We start from the raw sequence: 20,249 nt of genomic DNA, 5'->3' as shown, positions 1-20,249 counted from the left end.
ACCCTGCCACAAGAGACCATTTGTCCTTCAAAATATCTCAGAGGAACAGTCATAAGGAAATGCAAGTGCCTAATATCTCTTAAGAAGTATTATACATTGCTAAATACTTCCCTTGCCAATTGTATTCATTAGAGAAGCTCTTAATGTTATTGAAATAGGGAGAGCTCTTTACAGTTACGATTTTTCTGTCCTCTCCTTTTGATCACTCTGGGATTGGTTCTCTTCTAATATATAGTCAGCTAGATCACACTTGACTGTCTGCCATTTCTACTGTCTTTGTTATGTCTTCAATGATTTCCCATCTATATTTCTAAGGGCTAACTAACAAGCTATATTTGCTCTAGGGACATGATTATTTAGATTTCTAAAATTTGCATTGTCATCTTCATGATCTCTTCTTATTGCAGGGATAACAATGACAATGTCAACAGTTTCACATCCAACAGGTAATTAAACTATTTCATTTGCTCTTCTTCTTTGTAACACCAGTGAAGGGGGAAAAGGTGATGACAGATTCATAGAATCATATTGTATTGGTTTTGGCTGGGGTAGAGTTAATTTTCTTCATAGAAGCTTGTATAGTGTTATGTTTTAGATTTATGACAAAACCAGTGCTGATAATATACCAACTTTTTAGCTATTGCTGAACAGTTCTTACACAGTGTCTAGGCCTTTTCTAATCCTCACACTGTTCCACCAGTGAGTAGGCTGGTGGAACACAAGACTTTGGAAAGGGACACAGCTGGGACAGCTGGTCCTGGCTGACCAAAGGGTCATCCCATACCATATGACATCATGCTCTGCAATAAAAGCTGAGGGAAGAAGAGGAAGGAGGGGACATTTAGGGTTATGGTATTTGTCTTCCCAAGTAACTGTTACGTGTGATGGAGCTCTGCTTTCCTGTACATGGATGAACACCTGCCTGCTGGGGAGCAGTAATGAATTAATTCTCTATTTTGCGTTTCTTGAGCAGATAGCTTTTGCTTTACCTATTAAACTGTCTTTATATCCACCCATGTGTTTTTCCTGCTTTTGACTTTCCTATTATTTTCCTAGTCACTCTTTGGTGGACTGAGTGAGAGGCTATGTTGGGCTTAGCTGCCTACTGGATTTAAACCACAACACACATAAACCAACAATGTATGTGCAGATCCTGCAGAGACAAAAGCCTGAGCCCCATGCTGCAAGGAATAAGTCACAGTTAGAGAGAGACCACAGTGAAGGAAGCATTAGGGACAATGACAAGGAAGGCAGGAGGCATGTGCCCTCTGGCAGCAAAGGGAGCACTCATTCTCCACCTGCATATCTGCAGCTTCAGAAAATATATATTACCCTAGCAACAGGTGAGGAGGAACAGCTCTCAGAACAGAAGCAGCAGTGTCAGCTGAGGCTGAAACAAGTGTCAGCACCAAACATGGTGGCAGATGATAGTCACTGGAGCCTATGTCCTGCAGAGGATGGGACCAACCATCTGCCAATGTGACTTGATGTACTAGGAGTTTTGCTGTTTGGTCGGTGCTCAGATGTGGGATGTCTCTAAGATGATTGATAAGGCTTTTCCAGTCCTCGGACTATTAGCACTTGCTGCTCACAATGTGCCCTTGTAAGCAAAGCTCAACAGAACCCTGGGTGTCCTGGGTTGAGTGAGTGGTGGAGGTTTTTTTGATGGCAGGGGATGAGGCTATAGGGGCGTCCCCTTGTGAGAAGCTCCTCAAAGCTCCCCCAGCTCCAAGTCAGCTCCACTTCTATTTGGAAACTGAGCCAATCAGCTGTGCCTCTGCAATAACATATTTAAGAAGGGACGTGGTGACGAGCAGTCGGACTTGTGAGGAGGAGTTGCTGCAGCTGCATGAACACCAAGGTCAGTGGAGGAATGGAGGAAGAAAGGAGGGGGGAGGTGTGCCGGAGCAGAGACCCCCCTGTATCCTGTGGTGAGATGGCAGGGTTGCCCCCCCTGCCACCCATGAAGATCTACGGTGGAGCAGACATTGATTTATGGCCTGTGGTTTCTTCCTGGTTGATCAAGGCGCTGTGCCCGAAGAAAGCTGGGGTCTCATGGGAAAAGGTAGGCCCGCTTCTGTAATTCAGCACTGAGAGGATTGCAGCATGCGGGTGAGTCCCACGCCGGAGCAGCTCGGGAAGGGCTGCAGCTGTGGGAGGGAATCCAGTTGGAGGAAGTTAGTGACCCACGATGGAGCAGTGTGGGGAACGCTGCGGCCAGTGGGAGGAAATCACGTTGGAGAAAGTTTGTGTAGGACTGTATCCTGTGAGAGGGGGACCACGATGGAACAAGAGAAACAAGTTCCAGAAGCTCCCCCCACCGAAGATGGAAAAGGCGGCAGCACTGACTGCATCTCCCATTCCCTGCCCCTGCGCCACTGCAGGGAGGAGGTAGAGATATTGGGAGCAGAACTGAGCCCAGGAAGAAGGGAGGGGTGGGGGGAAGGTGTCCTCAAGATGTGGCAGTGTTTCTCACTGTCCTACTGTTAAGTGTTGTTAGTGTCTGTAATAAATGTATGTTCTTTTTTTCTTCCCCTAACAAGTCTGCCTTTTGCTCGTGATCATAAAGGGGAATTTTTCCCCATCCCAGTCCTATCTTGAACCCCAATCCTGGCTCTCTGTCCCTTCTTTTTGCCAGAAGAGAAGGGAGAGAGGGTGGCTGCATGGTGGTTGGCTGCCAACCAGGCTCAAACCACGACACTGGGCTACATTAGTAAGAGTATAACCAGCTGTTGAAGAAAAATTACATCCTCTCTATTCAGCACCGGAGTACCACATTCAGTGCTGGGTTTCCCAATACACAAAAGACATGGGCACACTAGAGTGAGTCCAGCAGAGACCACCTGGATGGTCAGGGGTCATGTAAGGAGGTGTTAAGGTAAGTGGGTTTGTGCATGCTGGAGACAAGAAAGTTAATAGGAGGTCTCATTGCTGTCTCAGATACCTAAAATGAGGATGTAAAGAAAAAAAATAGTGGGACTCCTCTCTAAGGTTCAGTGATAGGACACAAGCTGCAACACTTTAAAATATGACTACATAGAAGAAAATGCTTCTTTGACATGTGGGCGATCAAGCCCAGGAAGAGGCTGACCAGGGTAGCTGTGGAAATTACATGAATAGAGATACTCAAAGCTCCAACTTGGACAAGGCCCTGAAGACTTTAGTATAACTGGGCCATATTTGAAGGGGATGTTAGAATCGATGACCTCCAGGTGTCCCTTCCAATCAGAATTAATCTGTGATTCTATGATTCCACCTGCTGTTTTCCAAATTATACACCACTCAACGCTATTCCCTTCAAAAATTTATCTTACATTGGAGGATATCTCTGTGAGTCTGTGTGGCAGTTGCATTGACCGTGTATAATGGTGCTGCATTACAATTAAGTCAATTAGTTGTTCAGTTCTTAGCCTGAAAAAATGTCTCCATATGTCTTGTAGGAGGTACCATGTGGCTTCAGTGTGGAAGTAAAAATTTATTCTTTTGTTGTCTTATAGGTGAGAGTGAATGAGCACACAGAATACACTATATGCTTAAATTAAAACAGCCTAATCTGATTATATATCTAGTATAAAAGTCTTATCCTGCAGGATTTGTTACATCCTAGCTGAAGCTAACAGTGACTGCCTCTTAATTCACTTAAACAGAGAAGCTGCTTAAAGCATGTATGAAATTGCTTCTTTTTAACCATATTGAAGGAGTTGCACTCTAACATTGTGAGTTTTGTGTTCACTTGGTAAGAAACAACTCAGATTAGATACCTCATAAAAAAGATGTTCTTCTCACAGGGCTACTCAAGTCAGCAAAAAACTAAGAATAATGTACATAAATGAATATCTAATTAAGATTTTCTCTTTTACATACGTGACTAAATCTTACTAATACTATGAATTAAACTGTGCTGTCCCCTTCTAGCTACATATAAAAATAGGAAAGTTGCAAAATGCAGTTTGTTATTTCCCCTTTTTCAGAAATTAACTTTATTATATTACATATAATTATATATATAAAAGTATATGTATTTGCATAAATATATATATTAAACAAGAAGTTCCCAAGTGGTTCTTTTAAGCATAACACCTATTGATGACTTGATGACTAATGAAAAATAAGATAAAATTAGCTTCTTTAACAAAAAATGTCTCAAAAATAGGATAGACATCTCTTATGGAACAGTTTTCCTAAAGGTAAAATGGATTTAAGTGTTATTTCTAGAACAATATATCTCTATACCATCTTTAATATCAACTAAGGATCATGCAAGTCTGATCTTAACCTACTTTCTGATAAACAAATATGCCCCAGGATACTACTAATGCATAAACGTAAAGTGAACTTCAACATCATGATGGCTCTTTAACTCAGCAAAGTGCTTGTGTTTGTAATGATTGCAAATTGTTCCCTAAAAAGAGGTATTTTTTATGAAACCTGTTCTCAAATCTCTTTAGCCAGAGAACATGTTGGACTCATAGCTCTTTCATCTGGTGTTGTTTTGCATATTATCATTTGACATGATTCTGTCTTAGCAAAGTCCAGGTTTGGAGATAGAAGGACTGGACAGTTTTAATCTGATATAGTTAAGAATTAAATCCATACAAACCACAGAGTATGCTGTTTTCTTCTAGCTAGCACAGGAACTGAAATACATCCTCACAATATCAGTCACTGGATTTACATATACTTTGGAATTTTATATCACCCACAGAAAACAAATGTTTTTCCAAGAACTGCCTAAAATTGAAACACTTGCAAGGCATGACTTGAAAGTTCTAACAGAGGGAGAAATGGCATTAAATGTTACCGAGTAGTTCTCATGGGAATATGTTAAGTTGTTCACTGAAAAGAGATCTCATCAGCGTTATTCTCCAGTTTTACTAGGTAAGTCTGGCAGGGAAAGATTCCATTTCAGACTGTAATGCCTTCATTTATATGTCCAAGTATAGGTGTCTACAAGTGAGTTGGCTTTCAGTTTCCCAATTTTATTACTGAAGATCCTGTCTGTTCAGCTCATAGAGACTGGTGAGAGATCCAGCTCTTGGCCATGCAGCGGAGATTGTCACTTGAGTCTCATTAAACTCCATAATCTAAGCTGACCAAAAAAACAACCACCATGTTAAATGTTGAACTCACCTCTAGACACAGCAGGCTCAATTTAGTAGCTAACACATAGGTCACCAGAGTAGTTGAAGCTGCCCTAGGGTACCCTAATATGTCATACAGATGCTGCTAAAGAGGGAACAAGTCAATAAAACAAGACAATAAAAAATGTTTCTATAAATACATTAACAACAAAAGGAGGGCTAAAGAGAATCTCCAGCCTTTATTGGATGACAACAGAATAGCAAAGGATGAGGTAAAAGCTGAGGTACCTAATGCCTTCTTTGCCTCAGTTTTTAATAGTAAGACCAGTTGTTCTCTGGGTATCCAGTCCCCTGAGCTGGAAGATAGGAATGGGGAGCAGAATGAAGCCCCCATAATCCAAGGTGGAATATGGTTAGTGACCTGTTACACCACTTAGACAGTCACAGGTCTATGTGGCCGGATGGGATCCACACAAGGGTACTGAGGGACCTGATGGAAGTGCTCATCAAGCCACTGTCCATCATTTATCTGCAGTCCTGGCTCATGAGTGAGGTCCCAGTTGACTGGAGGTTAGTAAATATGATGCCCATCTACAAGAAGGGCTGGAAGGAGGATCTGGGGAACTACAGGCCTATCAGTCTGACCTTGGTGTTGGAGAAGGTTATGGAGCAGATCATCTTGAGTGCCACCACACAGCACGTACAAGACAACTAGGTGATCAGGTTCAGTCAGCATGGGTTTATGAAAGGCAGGTCCTGCTTGACTAACCTGATCTCCTTCTAAGACAAGATGACTCAGTGGATGAGGGAAAGGTTGTGGATGTTATTTACCTGGATGTTAGTAAAGCCTTTGACATCATTTCCAACAGCATTCTCCTGGAGAAACTGGCTGCTCATGGCTTGGACAGGGTATACCCTTCACTGGGTAAGAAACTAGCTGGATGGACAGGCCCGAATAGTGGTGGTGGAGTTAAATTCAGTTGGTGGCCACTCACAGGTGGTGTTCCCAGGGCTCAGTATTAGGCTACTTCTGTTTGATATCTTTTTTCAATGATCTGGACAAAGGCATGGAGTACACCCTTAGTAAATTTGCAGATGATGCTAAGTTGGGCGGGAGTGTTGATCTGCTTGAAGGTAGAAAGGCTCTATAGGCTAGATTGATGGGCTGAGGCCAACTGTATGAGGTTTAACCAGTCTAAGTCCTGGGTCCTTGCACTTGGGTCACAACAACTCCATGCAATGCTAGTGGCTTGAGGAAGAGTGGATGGAAAGCTGCACAGTGAAAAATTACCTGAGTGTGTTGGTCAACAGCCAGTTGAATATGATCTGGCATTGTGTCCAGGTGGCCAAGAAGGCCAATAGCATCTTGGCTTGTATCAGAAAGTGTGGCCAGCAGGACTAGGGAAGTGATTGGCCCTGTGTACTTGGCACTGCTGAGACTGCACTTTGAATACTGTGTTCAGTTTTGGGCCCCTCACTACGTGAAAGACATTGAGGTGCTGGAGCATGTCCAAAGAAAGGCAACAAAGCTGGTGAAAGGTCTAGAGTTCAAGTCTTACAAGGAGCGGCTGACAGGGCTTTGGTTGTTTAGCCTGGAGAAAAGGAGACTGAGGGGGGACCTTTTCACTCTCTAAAACTACCTGAAAGGAGGTTGTAGTGAGGTGGGTGTTGGTCTCTTCCAGTAACAAGTGATAGGACAAGAGGAAATAGCTTCAAGTTTCATCAGGGGAGGTTTAGACTGGATATTAGGAAAAATGTATTCACCAAAAGGGTTGCTAAGCGTTGGAACAGGCTGCCCGGGGAAGCGGTTGAGTCATCATCCTTGAAGTTATTTAAAAGATGTGGCACTTAAAGACATGTTTTAGTTGTGGACTTGGCAGTGTTGGTTTACGGTTGGACTTGATGATCTTAAAGATCTTTTCCAACCTAAATGATTCTATGCTTCTATTTTGACCTTGTGTCTTACCTGCTGGTACCTACACAGAGCTAATAGAAGTGACTCAAGGCTGATAAAGGACCTCTGACTTTTTTGGGGTGGCAGGTGAAGATGACATAGTAGACCCTGGGGTATTACAAATGGTTTGCTATTTAAGTAACTGAATTTATAACAACATGATGATATCTAAATTTTCAGTGGCTTATTTTCAAACTAATTACCACTTCTAACATACAATAATAATAGCCTTCCTCTCTCAAGTTTAATTTATTTGATTATTCAGTTTATTTTCAGGATCCCACATTTTGATATTTGTTTCCAAATATTCTCTAACATTTATCGTTACTTTATAAATTACAGAAAATAGCTTCATATTTTCTGTGTTGATGTGGTTTATGACAAACATATTCTTAAGTTTATATAGCTATTAAGCATGAAGAAACACACATGTAAAAGATCTAGTCTCTTTTTTGTTTGGCCCTATTCTGTATTTATCATAGTTACCGTGAAATATGTATCACTGTATTAGGCAATGAAGTCACAAATTAAGTTTGTGTTTCCTGTAGACCATGTATATTTTTTACAGTATTAATTGGTGTATCTAACCTTGAACTCATACCCTCTAGAGGAACTTCTGTCTTAAGAACACATGTAATTTTAAGTTCCAGAACGATATCTGAACTCCTGAAAGCAAAACCAAAACTAACTCATCTGTGACAATGAACGGAAATGCCATCAGTGACTCCAACCCCACCCTAGAGCCAAAAAACCCTCTTAAATACAAAATATGATACTGAAATAAGATTAATTATTTTATGTCCATAGTTCTTTTGATAGTTGCTGGTGTGTATTTAAGCAAAAAAGCAACAGATGGGGTCTGCTATTCAATTTTGGGGTTTGCAAATGGTTAATTTGGAATTATAAAATAAAAGTGAAACTGTTCTTATTATCTAATGAGGAAGTTTTTTAGAGATATGCATTTTTTTTTTTTTAGACTAAATATAACTGAGTAAAAAGATTACAGACTTCTGGGCATGCAAGCCCTTCTTCAGATTTAAAACAGAAATAGCAGTCTTCAAGCTAAATACTGGTTAAGAGAAATCGCTCTGGGTTTAACTTCATTATGTTAATCATTTAGACAAATTGAAGAAAAGGCATCTAACATTGGTGGAGCTGAGGGAGATGTGGGTGAGATTCCCAGCTCCTATAAGAAAGAGAAAGTCAGTTAATTATTACTTTTGTTGTAGTGGAGGATGAAGGTTGGGCAAAATCAGTATGCTATCAAACTGATATCTCTACTGAGTCTGCAATTTTTAGTACCAAGTAGAACTATAATTTAGTTCACAGGCTTGTCTTTTGAGAATGCTCTGTACTTTAGCTTTGAATTGGGATTTGGAGGGCAGAGGGTAAGGTATCCTAGATGTAGTAATTTGAAATTCCTCTCTACTGTTTGATTTATTTGATTTTAACATCAAAGATTCCATGGAGGCATTCAGTACATAAAATTAAATGTGAAATAAGGACACTGATGTGTGGGATCTGTAGATTTTGTTCTGCTTCTGTTGTGGGCGAGTTGAAGGACTACTCTATAGAAAAAGAACTCCTCTTGAAAAAGCATCAGAATTAAAAAGATCCAGGAGAAGGACAAGATATCCTTAGGTGATACAGGATCATGCAGGTTAGTCAGACTACTCAAGGACGCTGTATTTCTTGGGTCTACTTCTAGGATTTCAGGATATGGGTTAAATAAGTACAGCAACCTGTGGCTGAGGTTTTTACAGTTTGAACATAGTGTAAATTTTGAGTGAAATCCAGAGTTCAGACTAGCACTCAAGGTCTGTGCTAAGCACAACTGAAGTTTTATAACCCTCAAAATATATATCATTATTCTGCATCACACTGTCATTTTTCCGGTCCCTCCTCTTCCATCACATCAAGTATAAACAACTTCAGGAGCTTCTATGATCTCTTACTCACTTTAAAAAGTTGATGGATAGGTCCATTTGTTCCATTGCACTTGTTTCTATCACCTTCATCTTCCAAACAGGCAAGTTAATGTATTTAGGTTTTTTGTGCTGTCCTTTTCTGACTTCAGGGCTCAGTGGAGACTCACAAGTATATTTTTGCAATGACCAGCAAGGTACCAGAAACCCTTGGCAGCTGTTCAGATCATTTCATCATTGTGATGACTGTATTGATATTTAGGTTATCTTCATATGCCATTGTGCAGATCAGTATTGCCTGATTTTTATCTCTCTAACTTCTCTCTTTCTTGATATCACATCTTACACTGAAGTTTTAAATACATTTGAGAACTAGATATTATTTTCTAATTTCATACAGTTCAGTCCTGGTCATATATACTAAAATACATTTTGATTCTCATAGTTAAACACTGTGGGAAGTGATCAGAATTATACTATTACTGGAAGTTGATGACACATAAATCTTAGGAGTGTTTCTTCTGATTTTCTTAAGATTTTTGCCACTGAAACTATACTTGAGGACTTTTACCACTGAAATTATACTTGAGGACTTTTGCCACTGAAAGTATCCTTGAGGACTTAACAAGAAAGTTAGAAATATGTCATGGGGAACCTGTAAAATATGAGGAGCAATATTAAAACTGTCACATCATTGCATCTGCACATCTGAGCTTTCCAAAGCCTATAGTTATTTGTGTCTAATGAGCAAATGCATCACAGTCCTAAAAGATCATCTACCATATATGTAATGGTTAGTTTGATAGACTTTCTAGTGGAGGCAAGATGAGGAGAAAGAGGAAATCCTGAATCTTGAAGAAAATGATGGGTCTTTTTTTGTAGCATGTTCTGTATGAAAGATACCAAAGCAAACTCACACACAAAGTAAATACCTGAGTAATTGATGGTACTCCGATTTGTGAATTTTTTATTCCTAATGAGTAATTTCTAATGTTTGTTGTGCATACATATGAATAAAGATTTCGCATGTCAGTCATCAGTATGTTGTTTGAAAACACTGTTAAAAAATTATCTCATTGAGATGAGATCTCAGTTGAGATGCTTGATATTGTTACTGGCTTATTACATAACAGAATGAAACTGATTTCTCAGAATTAACTGGTGGATTTTGAGAGGCAGTGGGGTAGAAATTTTAATCTCCTAAAATGGCAAGTTTCATTTGCTACCCACTTGAAATTACTGTAGCATATAAAGACTAGTGAATCACTATAAACCAATGAATACTGTTTAATTATTTAATATTAATTGTGGGATTATGCTGCGATTGGAAATAATACCTTTATCAACATCCTTTAAATGAAGCCAAGAAAAAATAACTCTTTTCATTAGTGTCTCAGTCATAGCTCATAGTCATAGTTCATTGGTAGCATAGAAAAAAGGCACAAAATGTTTCCAGCTTTAATTCTCTTCTGCTCTGCAAATAAGCACCCTACATATTTGCTTTACTGAAATAATGACCATTAGCCTTGTCATACAAAACTATTTAACACTGTTGATTTTGTATTGTGCAGCTGAAAATTACATGAAAAAAACAACATTCACCTGTTTCAAAATCTCCAGACCACATCATGAACATTTGACATAGCGTTTTGTTCTCTGTTGCACTTTCTGAAAGGGAAAAATTTATCTTGGAAATATGCTGAATAGTTCTAAATAATTCAGGTATCTGAAATTGGAAAGCATACCAGATAACAAGCAGAGGGTAAAGGATTTTTTCCTTAACACTTCAATAGGTTAATTTTGTTAAGAAGTGATAAGTACCTGCTGGTGGTGTCAGACCTGAACAGGAACTATCATCAAGATACCAGTACTTAATTCAATCACTGGATCCACGACATTAATCCCTCTTTTGATCCTGGAAACTAGTTTGTTATCTGGAGTATTCTAAGAACAATAGATTTAGTTTATCATTAATTTAGACTGCAGCTTGCAGTGATCAAGTACAGGTCTGCCCAGCATGGACTCCCAAAAAGCTCCAGTCATCTAACTTGTATATCCTATCTTTTGTTGCCCTTGTATCTCCCTTTCTCCTTTCAAGTGTCCTCCATATAAACAATCTGCCCCTAATTACATTTTCCCCATTGGTCTCAATTTTGCTGCATCTGTAGCCAGTCTTTGGTAGTCCTGATATCATGACCTAGATCATCTCTGCTTCTCATGACGTCACAGATGTTTCCAAGACACTGCTGGCCTTGCAGGACTCTGCTCTCCAAAAGGTCCCAGTGCTCCCCTTCCACTGCCTGTGATGCTTGACCATTTCTCATATGCCTCTCCCTTAGCCACCTGTTCAGTCTCTCAGGTCCTTGTGCTGTTATTTGTCATGTCCATCAATTTCTCATGTCATGTCTAGTGGTTTTTCCGCAGCTCTAACAAATTCAAACTGTACTGCAGGAGATACATAGTGTTTACAGTGAAGGGAGAAAAAGTGATTAGTGAATTAGTAAAACTCCTTCACCTCATTCACTCATAATAGTGGAAGCTGTTTGTCCTTACCTGAGTTTTAAACTTGCTCTCATATTTTAAGATCGCTAAAACAAAAATAAAACCAAATTCATAATGGGTCAAAGTCACATTCTTGTGACAATTCTTGTGATTTAAACTGCTGAAGTCATTCCATCTTCTCTCATCCCCACAGCTCTCTTCATTCCAGAAAAGCATTGAGATTTTCTCTGAAGTGTAACAGAGATAGCTATCGGTCTGTTGCGGCTTGTACCCTGTCATCCTTTGTGAACATAAAGAAACTGTCAGCTGTCACAGCAGATTAATGACAGAATAGTATTTTTTTTCTTCTCTTATTACTTAATATTTCAGTCTGATGTGGACTTCTTTCTATAATCTGGAGGATGGATGAGTTACTATGCTTTTATTGTTATTTATTGGACTTTTCTGAAAGCTGTGTTATGCCACAGGTTGATCATGAGAAGCACCATGTCATCTATAGAAAAATTAAATACTAAATCGGCTTAGAATAAATTGGAAATACTGTGAACGTTATTATTAGAAATAATAAACCACTTATCTAACATTTCTTATAATATATTACAGACCAATATTGAGAAAGATTTTTGGAAAGTTTCTTATTCCTGTGTTCACTGACTTTGCTAAGATTTTCTAAAGGACTTGGCTCAAAGAAGAATATGTATTCAGGAAATTTTGGAGAATGTTGTTAGTAAGAGATCTTTTACTGTTAATATGACAGTGACATACTGAATATTAAGTATGCCAATAATTTAAAAGAGTAATTGTTTTGCTTTGGTGTCCAGAGGACAGAAGTATTGATTGCTTTTAAATCTCAAAGCTCTTTTTTTTGAGTGTTATGCCTCATAAAGACATGTCCTATGAAGTGCTCAGAACTTTTCCAAAGAAAAGCCACTTTTTCTTAAATGTTTTTGGGGGTTCATAGAAGTGTGGCTTATGTAATAAGTAGGGTTTTCCAGATTTCAAAAGTAAAACCAGAATGACAAAGCCTGAATATTTTTCTGAGAATAAATTATACTGGAATTAAATATGCAAAGAAACATTTTTTAATATATAAAGGAATTCTAACATTATAAGCAAAATTATTTGCCTATAATACAAAATATTAAGTGATGTTGGAGGTAGTTCTCTTAAAAAAGGGGAAACTGATAATGTTCAGCACTTTGTAAAAAGCTATTATAATTCTGTATTGGTCATTACATATTGCAACACCCTCACAAACACAAACATATACACATATATGTATTTATATTATATTATATTAAACATAATAATAGTAGAATACTGAGAAGAAAACTATTGGCATCTGTTTATTTTCCAGAAATACAGATAAGATTCCAAGAATCCAAAGCTATAAAACCACCCCTATAGCTTTATAAGAATTCACAATTGCCTAACTGGAGCTTCTGAAAACAAACTATCCCATGAAATACAGTTTTCTAAACCAGAATGCCCTTATTTTTTTAACTGAATATAGATTAAAGAAAACCTAACAGAAATTATTTGTAAATTTTTGCCAAGAAATCAGAGTGAATAAAAGTATTGGAATTTGGCTCTCAGTTACAAAATTCCTGTATTTCTATGATACAGGTACTACAAATTTATAACATAGAAAAACCACTGCTAAAACAAGCTGTTGCAAAATACAAGTTAACATGGTACATGATGTTTCCAAGGGACTGATGCTTGTTTGGTTTGTCTTCTCCACCCCAAGGGAAGTGAAGCCACTGGAGAAATACCCACTTCTAGAAACTGACAGTTATAAATGGACTGTTTTCTGGTTCTGTATTAGCCATTGCCCAAACAGAATGAGCTCACACCTGGGTTGCTGATCAACAAATATGTAGCTTTTCTCTTTACTATTTTTGAAAACATGTGTTGTGGTTTGAGCCTACTCAGCAGCTAAATGCCACACAGTCGCTCATACACCCTTCCCCCACTTGGGAATGGGGAGGAAATCAGAGGGGCAAAGGGAGACTCGCGGGTTGAGATAAAAACAGTTTAATAACAGTAACAGAACAATACACTGACAGCAGTATCAGCAGGTAATGTACAATACAGCTGCTTACCACCCAACCAACACCCGCCTGCTCCCGGCCAGTGATCCCAAACACAAATCCACAACAAAGCCAAAACAGCAACACTCCCACTCCTAGCCCTCTCCTGCCTTTATATAGTGAGCACAATGTCACATGACATGGCATATCGGCCAATCCGGACCCAGCCCTCCAGCTGTGCTCCCCCCGCCCCCGCACACAGGTGAGGGCACTAGGACTTGGAGAGCCCCTGGGGTCTCAGTGTGCTGCAGCACTCCTCCAGCTACTAAAACCAACAGGAACTCTATTCCAGCCCGAACCAGGACAACATGAAATCCTTTACCAACTTAAGAAAGAAAATGCAAGTGTTATAAGCATACTTGGAAGTGACAGTTATTGAAGTAGAATGAGAATCAGCTGATTAAAAATTAGAAGCAGGGAAACAGAAAGTACAGTTTATGTGGATTTTTTTTTTTTTATTTTAAGCTGCATCTGAATTTGAGTAGAGAATGAGAATGGAAGCTGGCCGATGTCAAGATGTATCTATAGTTTATGATATTCGGTGACCTTTCAGTCATACAATGAAGGTGGAGTTTGCCTTCATTTCAAGATTTATGCTTAAGAGTGCCACAGGAGTTGCTGAAGGATTTATTTACACAGCTTCACAACATCTGTGAGATAATGGCCACATCAGACTAGAATACACCATCTGAGTGACACAGTTTAGCAGCAGAGTGGAGACACAATTTTTCCATCGAAGCACTGAGAAATGGAAAAAGGGAACCAAACCCACTATGACCAGCATCTCTAGCATCTAGCGGATGGAAACAGATATCAAAAAAAGACTGAATGTTTTTATGTTGCCATCATCAAAAGTGGATGACAGCGGAACTAGCAAACACAGTGACATCAACACATGGCCCTTTTATACAAATGAAATTTATTCATTTGCTGTAGAAGCTAAAGAGCCTGTGGATAATGCAAGCATCAAAGTATCATAAAGAATTAAATAAATTTCTATACCTAACCTGAGCCACAGCTTTCAATCTGTTGGTTTTTTTTGTTTTTTGTTTGTTTGTTTGTTTGTTTGGGGGTTTTTTGTTTGTTTTTTTGTTTGTTTGGTTTTTTTTGTTGTTTTTTTTTTGTGTTGTCTTGCTGGCGGATTTTTGTTTTCTTTTGTGTCTTGGAGGTACAAGGAAGGTTCATATGTGTAAATGTTATTTATAAGTATTTTCACATTTAATATATCAACTACAAGAGGCTGCTTACTTTCATGAATGAATCAATATAGTGCTTAAGAGAGCTGCACCAAAGAGTTCATAATTATGAGGTCATAAAATGCATTCTGCAGCCTCACCTCCTGTCTTGTACAAGTTTAATAAAATAATCAAGTGACTTAAGTAATCAGGAAGCTGATTACCAAAATCAATTAAATCACTGATTAATTTGTTTCTCAGAAACTATACTTGGTTTTAGATTTCAACTAGTATTTTCTTTCCGTTCCTCTGCTGCTACTGTAGAAAGTATTGGCAGAGGACATAGCTTATTTTATTTGCCTTTCTGATGCTTTAACAAAGTGTTGGATACTGGCATTGCAACAGATTTCATCTGGTGAAACAAAACACACTTCTTGCACTGTCATTAAAGGTCTTTCTGGATATTGAATGGAGTCTCTTTAAGGCTGGCTGTGCAATCAATCTTCAGATTCCCCAGGGAACTTTTTATCTCTTCTCTGATTTAGCCTGAACATGCAGAATAATAAAATGAGAAAAATCCAGAACAAAAAAAAATATTATGTTTCTGCTGACTTGCTGTAGTTTGAATTCTATACATTGATCTGTTCCAAAAAATCTTACTGATGTACATTTACAGAAAACTAAGCACAACACATAGAGGTATGATTTAATATATTGTGAACATAAACTGTTTCTAGTTTTGCCTGCTACAGGGGAAACTGGAAGAAACAATATTAACATGAATTCGGACAGTGGGAACTAAAAATGGATATAGCAAATATTAGAGAATTTTGCTTCTAAACAGCAATGTTGAGAATCTACCGTTCCTGTTTTGTGTTATAGAAACAGTATATATTCAAACTCTTTGAAAACCAATCCCATTCAGTTCAGGAGTCTGAATTCAACATGTTAATTTCTAGAGTCATGGGAGAACTTAAGTTTTGGTCATGATGACATTACTAGCTCCCAGCGTTGTATCTTTACATTAGAACCATAAGATCAAGTACAGAAATGGTGGAAAACAAGATTCAAAAACAGAAAAGAGGCTGAATTATAACAAAAAAAAAAAAAAAAAAAAAAAAAGTGGAGTCTATATTGTTACAAAATATCTGCAGGACTCACTTCTCAATCTCATGAATCCTACTTGTTACTTCTTAAGATCACCGGCAAATTCACAGCATTTCAATGCTATCTGTTCTCAAAATAAAATATATAAAAATGAAAATTCCATTTTGGAAAAATTTTCAGTGAGTTTGGGAAAATATCCTAGATATAATCAAACTATCAGAAACCCCAGTCACTCCCAGAAGATGTCACAATGTAAACTTCTCAGAAACTCTGCAATGGGTATTTCAGATTTCACATTGGTGATATTGACACAACTAATACAGTAAGTTATATTCAGGTGTGGAAGCATCTCAGAAACACTCTACCATATTTCAAGACCAGCTCTTGATAGCTAAGAGAGGATTCTGGGAATAGACGGGAAAATTAATTTTCATTGTGCTATACACATTGTAGAAAGAGACTTTTTGAGCTAATTTACTTTGGAATGAGTTATTACTTTGTCACAAGATGGAAACACATGATTAAAAAAGAGATAAGACTTACCTAGTTCAGATATTACTGTGTTGAGATTAACTAAATGGTATGATTATTGGAAACAGAAAAACTGACCAGTAAACCAGCTAATGTTTAAACTAAGTCTGCTGAATACCTTTAAAACCCCAAAAATCATATCAATTAATGAATACATTTTCTTATGCAGTGAAACAGTGTAAGGAAGCTTCATTTGCCCTAGAAATATTTGAATATGCTGGTTCTGTGCTGGATTGCAGACTGAGAAGCACAAGTGTGTACTCAGCAGTTTTTCCTGGAGATAACGTTTGGTAAACTAATATTGATATAGTTACAAGTTACAGTAAAAGCTGTTCAACTGAAGTGGTTTAAATCTAATAAGGTTCAAAGCAATTTACAGATTTATTAATGATGTGTAATTAATTGGAAATCAGTGACCTATATAATCAGGATCAATATCAACAACACAAGAGATAAATCATTACATTAGACACTTAAAATCAAGAAGTTAAAATGCTAGCATTAAGGAATTCATGTGACTACGAAACTAAATTTGTGCTATACTGAAAGATAAGACAGACGTCTTGAATATTTAATTGATACTGAGACAGAGCCAATAAGGAATAAACCTGAGATAAAGACAATCTAAGTCTATCTTATATGCCTGTCTTGTCCTAAAATTGTAGGTACTTTGTAAAAAACCCCAATTGTTACTAGTCCATAACTAGATAGTGGAAAAAAAACAGTGTTTTTAAAAGCCTTTATAGGGGGACTCTGGCCAGCTAAGTTTGGGTATTCAAATAAACCATACAGGATAGCCCTTTGGACTTCTTTAAAGTCACCCAACCCTCTATCCATTGAATATGTGATATAAAAACTGCTAGGTACGTAACTTTAAGCAAAAACCTGGAAGTCTAAGAAGCAGTGTAGATCATGCTCAATATTCTTAACAGTGACATCAATTCCAGTCAAACACTTTATTATGTTAAGATAACCTTTTAGATTATATCCTGATTGTTGTCTCTTGGATTTTATTTTTCCTGGGAGTGGAGGAAGAATTGCTAACAAATGGAGGAACCTAGTTAAATAGGAATTAATTTGTTATAATACCATGATCAATTTCTATGTCCGATCGAAGTAGATGATCACAGTGGTGCCTTTTGGTCTTGTAAATCAATAAACTAACATACCTTTAGGGAAACAAAGAATAGCTATAAGGTTAAGGGCATGAATAGCTGATTTGTATGACTGATAATCCACACTCTTTTATGCTAATACGTTTAAATATACGTCAGTATGTAATGGAGAGGGGCATCCATTAGGAAATCTCCTTTTATAGATTACATGTATATTTCTTTCTCAGCAAAGAAATTCCTGAAATGCCTAACATAACAATAAACATATGATCTTTCTAGCATGCCAATTTATTGTATATTTTTTGCCAAGTACGTATGACCATACTGATAGTAGGCTTATTCAAAACCAGTCTCAGAATCCAACCTACCTAATATAAAATACAACTTTAGTTCCAAATAATAGTTTCCATTGAATACAATTGGTATTCAGTAATAAAATCTGCCTTATCATATAAAAACTTCATTCTACCCAAAAAACTGCTATGTATTGTATAAGAATTTAGTATTTTCACATTTGGATAAACATTGAATAAATTAAATTCAATTATGATATAAAATGTGTATACATAATTTATGTATAACTGAGATACACAATTAACTGAACATTCTAAATATTTCTTATAAAATACAGGTATGCAATGTTCACTAGAAAAAACACAAAGGTTGTCCTGTTTCGGGCTGGACTAGAGTTCCTGTTGGTTTGGCAGCTGGAGTGTTGCAGCACACTGAGACCCCAGGGGCTCCCCAGGTCCTAGTGCCCTCACCTGTGTGCGGGGGCGGGGGGAGCACAGCTGGAGGGCTGGGCCCCGATTGGCCGATATGCCATGTCATGTGACATTGTGCTCACTATATAAAGGCAGGAGTGGGCCAGGAGGAGCTCTCACTTCTGGGAGTGTTGCTGTGGTGCCTTTTTGTTGGGGATTGTCAGCTGGGAGCAGGTGGGTGTCGGGTGGTGAGCAGCTGTATTGTACATTACCTGCTGATACTGCTGTCAGTGTATTGTTCTGTTACTGTTATTCAACAGTTTTTAATCTCAACCTGCGAGTCTCCCTTTGCCCCTCTGATTCCCTCCCCATTCCCAAGTGGGGGGAGGGTGGGTGAGCGACTGCGGGGTGTTTAGCTGCTGAATAGGCTCAAACAATGACAAAGGATTTTTCACATAAGGCTACTGCATGTGCTGTGAAACATGCAAGCATGATTTTCTTGTTCAGTGGCTGCTGAGATTCAAAAAATAGGGGTATACTGGACACATATGGAGGGAGATTCCTTCATGTGACCTGTCATCAGCAGCAAGCTTCTATTGCCTTAATGTGGTGCTACATGAGATTGTTTTTTTGGCTCTCTAGACTGGTCTTTAGTCTTCTGTCCAGAAAGACTCACATGTCACAACTGCCAGGTGTGTAACTCACATTGTCTGGGCTGTCTCAAACAGCACTGGATAACTAACTGTACAAGACTGCATTCAGATGTACTGGCTCCACGAAGTCAGCTTCAATGTGCTCCAGTGCCCTCAACCATCCACAGTGACAGTAGATGTCTATTTTTTAGGCACTGAATTGTTTCCTTGTTTTTTACCACAGTTTGTGAGAGAAAAACAAAATAACATTTCTGTGATATAGCTTATTCAAAAATAGAATTCTAAATTAAATCAGATTATTTGTACCCTAGAGTGGTCTATTTTTCTCCTTATAATTTTATCTCTGAATGAGGATATGAAGTCTAATGTATATACAGTTGCCTGTGTTGGTGAAATCTAAAATTATGTGAGACAATTGTTTCTGTACGTAATTATGCACCAAGTGGTTCATATCTGTAGATATTTTCAGAACATGCATATTACAAGCAGTCTGAGGTTCATTTCAAAGATCAGCTTTAGCATTGTTAAGCTTATTTGAAAACATATATAGGGGTATCTTTACTTAAAAATACTTAAAAGAACTTAGCCAGAAAAAAATGTGAAGCCAGGATTCTTTCCAAATTGAAGCGGGGAGTCAGGGGAGAGGAGGCAGAAATTAAAAGAAGAGTTTAATACCAATCTAAAGAATACAGTCAAGAGAAGGAAGATGAAAAATCTCATTTTCCTGTTGGAGATGGACAAGAATGTATGTCTTCCTTGAAATGAAGTAGAAAAAAGAAAAGAAAGGGTCTTCACTGTGTCTACCTAGTTCTTAGGTTTGGATCTGAAAAACTTCAAACCAAAAAGTGCCTTGATTTAACATTTCTCATCACTTAGACAGTGTTGAAGGTTTTGCACTATGCAAAGAATATTTTCTGTTGCCTTTTTTGAAAAAGTTTGGGCTAGTTATCTGTTGCTATAGATACAACTTAGTCACATATATGTAGGAAGTCTGTAGATTCCTAACCACTCAAAGATGCTTTGTTCAGGCTGTATTGGGTTACCAAAGTCTTCATGACAGTCAGAATTTCAGATGCATGCCTCATATAGTTTTAATGTTTCCTATTTTTCCATTTGCTTATTCACTTAGGAGACTTAGACATCTAATTCATTATTATGAAATCTACCCTTAAAAAAAATAGCACAAATTATTAATTTTATTATATAGCAGTTGAAAAGACATTTTGTGTGCCTGACTTTCCTTTGGCTTCAGATCTCAAAGATGATTTTATCGAACCCAGGTGTCTTGGTATACAGAATAATGCCTACAATACTTAATTAAGCAACCTGACATTTAAATATCTGCCTATTGTACTGTTCTGTAAGGTAATTAACATATCTGATGTTCCATTGGAGGTAAATTATTTTCA

This window comes from Tyto alba, unplaced genomic scaffold (assembly GCF_018691265.1).
Source record: "Tyto alba isolate M040663 unplaced genomic scaffold, T.alba_DEE_v4.0 Super-Scaffold_45, whole genome shotgun sequence".
In the NCBI taxonomy this organism is placed as follows: domain Eukaryota; kingdom Metazoa; phylum Chordata; class Aves; order Strigiformes; family Tytonidae; genus Tyto; species Tyto alba.
The sequence above is the reverse complement of the archived record's forward strand: the minus strand, read 5'-3'. Positions refer to the sequence as shown.